Source organism: Colossoma macropomum, unplaced genomic scaffold (genome assembly GCF_904425465.1).
Source record: "Colossoma macropomum unplaced genomic scaffold, Colossoma_macropomum, whole genome shotgun sequence".
In the NCBI taxonomy this organism is placed as follows: Eukaryota; Metazoa; Chordata; class Actinopteri; order Characiformes; family Serrasalmidae; genus Colossoma; species Colossoma macropomum.
The window spans coordinates 12,465,909-12,472,849 of NW_023494809.1; the positions used below are offsets into that span (position 1 = coordinate 12,465,909).

At 37.6% G+C, this 6,941-nt stretch overlaps 1 long non-coding RNA gene across 1 annotated transcript; it reads right to left on the minus strand.

The window, feature by feature from the left end:
* Positions 1-505: 505 nt before the first annotated feature.
* Positions 506-3,183, minus strand: LOC118799117. Its single transcript, XR_005006096.1, has 3 exons — positions 3,112-3,183; positions 1,586-1,624; positions 506-921 (listed from the first exon to the last, which is right to left on the minus strand). It is a non-coding gene; the product is annotated as an uncharacterized LOC118799117 (long non-coding RNA).
* Between the last annotated feature and the right edge of the window lie 3,758 nt (positions 3,184-6,941).

Genomic DNA, 6,941 nt, shown 5'->3' on the forward strand with positions numbered 1-6,941 from the left:
ACCATCATGTCAGTGTTACTGCAGTGCTGAGAATGATCCACCACCCAAATAATACATGCCCTGGGGGGTCCTATGGGGTCTTGACCATTGAAGAACAGGGTAAAAGGGTCAACAAATTATGCAGAGAAACAGATGGACTACAATCTCTAATACAATCTCTAAAGTCACATGGTTCGAATGACGTGCAAATTCCAGATGGAGAGCAGGAAGTGTAAAGCGGAAAACAAGATGGAGGCAAGCCCATAGTATGCTTGTTTAGACTATATTACGAGAGAAATGCTGGACAGATGTTCCTTATGTTTTTTAAAAGGAGTGTTTTTTTTCCCAACTGAACTGAAAGACTTCCCTGCTATTGAGGCAGCAGATATAAGCAACTTGTTTGTTCACCCATCTTTTGTTTAACTGTAAACCCTGATTTAAGTGTAAGTGGTGTTGCTTGTACCTTTTAAATCCATCACCTGTGCACAGATGAACTGTGCAAAACATAATTTTTGCTGGTGTTTTTGGTCAATTTCTTGCATTTTCCCCCAATGAACAACAAGCTTTGGTATCTGATAAAAGAACCTTGTAGTTTCTCAGTTAGAACTAATTTAGCAACCATAAACAACGTAAACCATAGGCATTTTGAGAACCTGTGACAGTGCCTTCTATGAAAATCACTTCCTGCCCTCCAGTATGTGCCACAGCAACGCAGTGATGTGATGTAATGTAATTTGCAAACAGGCTTAAGTAAGGTGTACATAAAGCAGTCAGTGAATGTATATACTGAGCATGTGTGGAAGAGAGAGAGAGAGGCAGACAGAATCTGACCCCGACCCAATAATGTTAAATGTACTCGGCTCTTAACAGACGTGGAGGTCTCTGGTTGATTTCTTTGTCACCTGCAGCGTGACTATTACTGTGGATTCTTCATGGCTGCATCTAAAATAAAGGAAAAAAGTCAGCAAGATCAGTAAAACCCTCACCAGATAGCAGACAGCAGGCATTATGAGAAATAAATCTACAAAGAAACATGAAAAAAGCAGTTGTGGGTGCAACAGCATAGAAGAAGGAGAGTGTTTCTGTAAATAACGCTGTGCTGGTTTTCACAATGACACTTAACATTCAAAGTCCTATTGCATTTAAATTAATATATATATACCATTATGATTTCCAATTCACAACTTAAAAACAAGTACTTCTGTACTGTAACTCAAGTAAAAAAAAAATAAAATACTTGTACTTTAAGAATTTCTACTTTTACTCAGGTTCAGAAGTTTTGTAATTTGCTCACTCCTGGTGAGAAGGCTTCCATAGCTTAAAACATGGCGGGTTAACAGGGAGCGTAGAAGTAAAAGAGGAAAAAGACACTGAAACAGGACTTAAAAAAAAATGAAAATGTCACAAAACTGTTCTTTCCCAATCATTATTACAGTCAATCATGAGAAAGGGAAAGACATACTTGTGTTGACGTATGATTAAGATATAAAATAGTCAAACACAGACAGACATACATGTTTTGGGTGATTACACAGACAGAAAAATGAGTGAAATCAAACCAGTAACCCAGCAGAAAAAGAAAGGTAAATTAACGTTGCTTCCACACCTGAAAGATGCTGCTGGTGTACAAAGGACGTGCAGGTGACTGCAACAAGAGAACAAGGAGATTTCAGAAACATCACTCTGAATAACCTCCGGTCAGTGACACAGTGATTTCTTGTACTAGCATTAAATGGTTTTATTCCACTTACCATACACAAATTGATATTCTCATAAAGTGGATGCTCAAACTTAAGTTTATACAACAGATACTGAACTTCCAAAAGCTGAACACTGACATAATGTTAATTGTTTTAGATATTCAAATTCAAGCAAGTAAAACTATCGGACAGAAAATAACCAAGTTACAGCTCAGCTCAGTTAGGATAACTCTTATCCAGTTAGGATAACAAAGTTCTACCAATTCAAAATTCCTGAATAATTCAGTCCAATGTAAACATGTAAACGATGTAAACGTGTGGCTGCAGAGTCATTCAGAGTGGTTTGATATAAAATGGTTCACTGTAAATAAGTGTACTGTTTCTTTACAGTGGTGATAGGAACCAGGGGTCACCATGACTACAACACAAATATAGACATATTATTTACTATCTGAAACCACCAGTGAACCTACATGTGTTTTTGTGCAATGGTGGGGAAAAATAGTCTGGAAAAAAAGAGCTTTCTTTGGAGACTATTTTGCCCTTCATGCATCCCTCCGGCATTAATAAATTGAAAAAACAAAAAAACAGCAAGTTAAAATTTTAATCACAAAACTAAAAAACGTTTCAGGCATCACACAGTATATATCTAACCATTTCATATAATAAATTTCTAAGAGGGAGTTTTCAGAGGCACTGAATTCTTCGGACATCTGGTTCCACTTTGAACATTTCCTCAATCGTAGGTTTCACTACAGCAGGGCATTTCACGCCAAACCCCTGTGAATGACTGTCAACACCGGAACCATTTAATTGTGCAGAATCAGTGGGCTCCCCTTTAAGTTTTAACTCCAGCACCAGTCACTCGACGCGTCTCTCCCTCTAAAGATTTCTGCGTCATCTCGTGTGAGCGAAGCATCAAACCTGGTCCGTGCTGTGAAGCCGTTACCTGCCAGCAAACTAACAGCCCCACACACCACAAAACCTGATTAGTTTCTGCTTATCGGACACCCCAGCACCGTTCACTCAAATCTGAGTCATTTTCCTTGAAATTCGTCATAGTTTAGCACAAGTTAGCCGGAATCGAACCGGTCTTCCAGCAGAGCTGTTAGACAAACTTGAGCTAACTTAGATAGCAACTCAGTTTATTAGCTAGACTTAGAACACGAATTCGAAACGTGGTTCCCATTTAAAATAGTAATTAGAACAATTACCTTTAACTGACTTCATAAAGTCTCACACTGTAAGAAAAAACAATCAGAGGTGACTAGCCCAGCTAGCTCACCATAGCCGACCACCGGCGAACTTAGCAAATGACGCTGATGTTTGATTTATTGTATAAAGAGTTCAACATTATCAGATTTTAGGATTAAATCTAAGTAAATGTTGGATTAAAACTGTTGGTACGTCAAATAAACCAAGTATTACTCACCAAACGCGTTTTGAAGCCCTCCGAAGTTTCCAGAAGCCGCTCTAAACGCTGTTCCCGCTTAGGTGAACATTGGTGAATCGCGCGCGTCGCCGCAGCGCAGGCGCACTCGGGCAGTCTCAAAACGGGTGTACTCAGCCCGCCTCAGTAGAGGCGCTGATTGTCAGTTTACATAGTTCTTCATGCTGTTTCAATGGGCGGCAAACAAGGTTTTTTTTCCCGCAAACTTAATTTGCCTGTTACTATTATTGTTTCTGTTGTTTGCTATTTTTAACATATAAATTTAGATTTTTGAAGTGCTCTTATGATCAAAATATAAAAAATGGCAATAAAATAATAATAATGATCATATTTGTAAAGCAAGATGATTAAGACATTATGTTGATTTAAAGTTGAAATTTCAACGTTGATTTATGAGTATTTTGTTAACCATTTCACAACCATTTAACATTAACAGTTGTTTCAACGTTTTTTCAGCGTTGAAACAACAACTGACATTATTTCAACCACATTTCAACGTTGAAGGTCGGTCATGTGCCAGCTGGGAAAAACATAAATCAGCAGGCACTTATAGTCTGTCTGACCTGTGAGGTACATGGGTGGATGGCCACATTCCTGGAAATCAAGGAGGGTCTCCTGTGTGGTCATCCACCCTATTTCTTCTTTTTTTTTAATTTATCAGGGGAGCAATTTAGAAAACTGGAATATTTCCAGAGGCAGTGGACGAAGAGTCTGGGGGGAAAATGGAACTCCTGCCAAATATGAACCTCCGTGGTACATCATGTAAGTATGCCATACCACATGAGCTTTGAAACTTGAAACTGAAGGGTAAAAAGTTAAAGGAGAAGAGAACAGAATTAATGCTGCTCAGGCAACTTTTTCATGTGATAACCTCTCTGCTCACACGACTGGGGGGTTTACCATGTCTTTTAACACTGACAAAATTAGTCAATACTGCATGGTTTCTTATTCTAAGATTAACAAAAAATTCCAGGAGGATAGTTTTGTTCTTAGGACTGTGGAAGTGCACAAGTATCACCTTGAATGTGTAGAAAATGATCCAGCAAGCGCTGCTTTGTATAGTGTGTATGGTACTAGCAAATTTGATGTACTAAATTACTTTAATGTCACCAAATGTCTGAAAAACTGCTTCAAAATTCTGGCATTGTTGAATCGGCCAGTCAAAAGTGGTGCCTATTCATATTGCCACCTTTCCTAATGTTTTTGGGAATGTTTTAACACCCAAGTGTCATTATTTAATACATTATCCCACATTTCTGCTAATTTATGACCCTCTTTGTGCTTTGTGGTGTATGAGGTTTGAAAGTAATTATCAGTATTTTAAGAATATTGCTAGCACATGTAGGAAGTTCTGGGAGTTTTTCTTCTCTGAAGGACTCCTAGGAGATGCCCAGCAAAAGTGTAAGCACACCATTTTCTGTCAGCAGACCTACAGAAGGCTCTCAAATTCAGTGATGCTCTCAGAAAAGTACAGCTTTAAGGGAAGGTGCTTCAGCGTGTATCTAATATGTCAGTAAATAACATTAAATATTCCCTTGGTGATGTCTTTATAATAGTAACATCACCACACGCATTATCACAAACATACAAACAAATTTAAAGCATCAAAAACACAATAACAAACACACACAAATAATCAAAAACACAAACTTCAAAACAAAAAACACAAACACACATAAAGCATAAAAACATAAAGAAACATAAACACACACATGAAGCATCAACAAAAATCAACAGTAAAACTATCTTGCAGCATACTGCACTGCAGCTCTTTATTCTTACTTACTCTTACTTATTCTCTTACTTATTACTGTAATACATTTTCAGGTGTTTTACTGAATGATCTGCTGAGAGGCTTCAGGGTTTATTAGTGTTTTTTTATGATTGCTTAAGTGTCATTTTGAAAAAGGGGCTCATTTTGTCCAAACAATACACACAGTTCACACTGCCAGACACACGAGTAGCAGAAAACCTCAGATCTTTTACAAAATAAAACACTTCCTTCAAAACAATACAGCAATTTATAAAAACCCAGTTTTGTGACCCTATGGCACCATCAAAGTTCATACAGTCTGATTCAGTTTCAATCAGTTACTCACTGCTGTGCTCAGCGTAAAACACCTTTAACATTTCTGCTTTTCTAATGATTCAGTCTGGGTCTGATTTTACTCTCAGATATTGTTGAAGTACGTGAATAACCAAACACAGCACACAAGACCAGCACTGCACACTGATGAAGCTGAGAATGAGCTTATAGTTGTGCAGATCTGGGCTGAGATTTTGCTCCGTCAGTGTCAGACTTCACAAACTGTGTGTTATTTCAAATTTTCATGTGTAAATAATCATAAAGTAAATAAAAGCAAGATTACATTTCATCTTTCATTTTTACATGAAAAGACTCACACATGCTGTCACATGAACATATCTTAGTAGGAGTCAGCTGCACACTGATGTAATCAATGATAAACACTGCTCTCTGTAGTAGGCTGCTTACGCTTTCTTTTACAGAACGCTACGTTCTAGACAGGGGTGTAAAGAGTACTGAAAATCCCTACTTAAGTACAAGTACTGTTACTGTAGTGATAATTTGCTCAGGTATGAGTAAAAGTATTAGTAAATAAAATTACTCAAGTAAGAGTTAACAAGTAGTTTATTCAAAAACTACTTAAGTGCTCAAGTTAGTAATTTTTTCTATTTCTGCTTTTATTGTCACTGAAAATATTCCTGAGCTGACTCGGCTAAATCATTGGAAATAATCTGCACAGAAAAACACTAAAGCAAAACAAAATATTATGTGAGGGGAAAAAGGTTCTGAGAGACCGATCACAGTTTGCTCTGCTAGTGCACATGTACACATCTTTCTGTGAACTGTGTAAGGAACAAGGTTTACATTAAACTGCATGCATTTCATGGTTAGATGAATATATAAGACTTCCTAGTTTATCTGTTTCCAATGAAGTATTTTAGAATCCCTGTGCAGACGTTGTTACTGTTGAATTAAGTTCATTTAATAGAAAAAAAACTGAGTCAAAATTATAAGTAGATTGCTTAATTAATAATGTAATTTTGAGGAGTCCTGTTGCCCATCAGCTTCCTGGACTCTAGCTTACGTTAATAGATATGAACCTCTACAGACAGTAAACACATTCACAGCCTTCAAACTGTATATATTCACTGATATCTGTTTAAAACATTTCTGCCATTAAAACCAGCAGCAACATCAGCAATTTACCCCGATTTGATTTTTCACTGTAATATATTTCACTAGTAATCATGCTGAGTCTTACATTATTACTGCATTAGACAGTTAAACATCTGAACAGCTTCTCACAGTTAAAGACACACCAAGGCAGAGAGAGAGAGAGGCAGAGACAGAGAAAGAAAGGGAGGGAGGTGGAGAGAGAAAGAAAGAGAGAGAAGAAGAAGAGATAGGTAGAGTTCTGTGAAGAACTGACTGAACAAAGTCTCTGATGATGCAGTATTATCTGTAGGTGAGATCGAGGAGTATTTTTTAGCCTTGTGTTTTTAGGTCAGTGAAAGTTCAGACATGATAACTGTACAGTTTTTTCACAGTCAGACCGAATGATGATCTGAATATTATAGCTCTCTGTTTAAACTCTGTCTGAGTGATGCCCTGGTGTCTCTGAGGTCTCTTTATTCATGTGAGGTGAGCTCTGATTGGTCTGTATACAGCATGCGCACAAACTTCATAGTCCACCCACAGTCTGATCAGATCAGGCCAGTCAGCTTAAAGAACGACAGCGTGACAGAATCACTGTCCAGAGTTTATGAAGAACCTGTATTAGACTAGA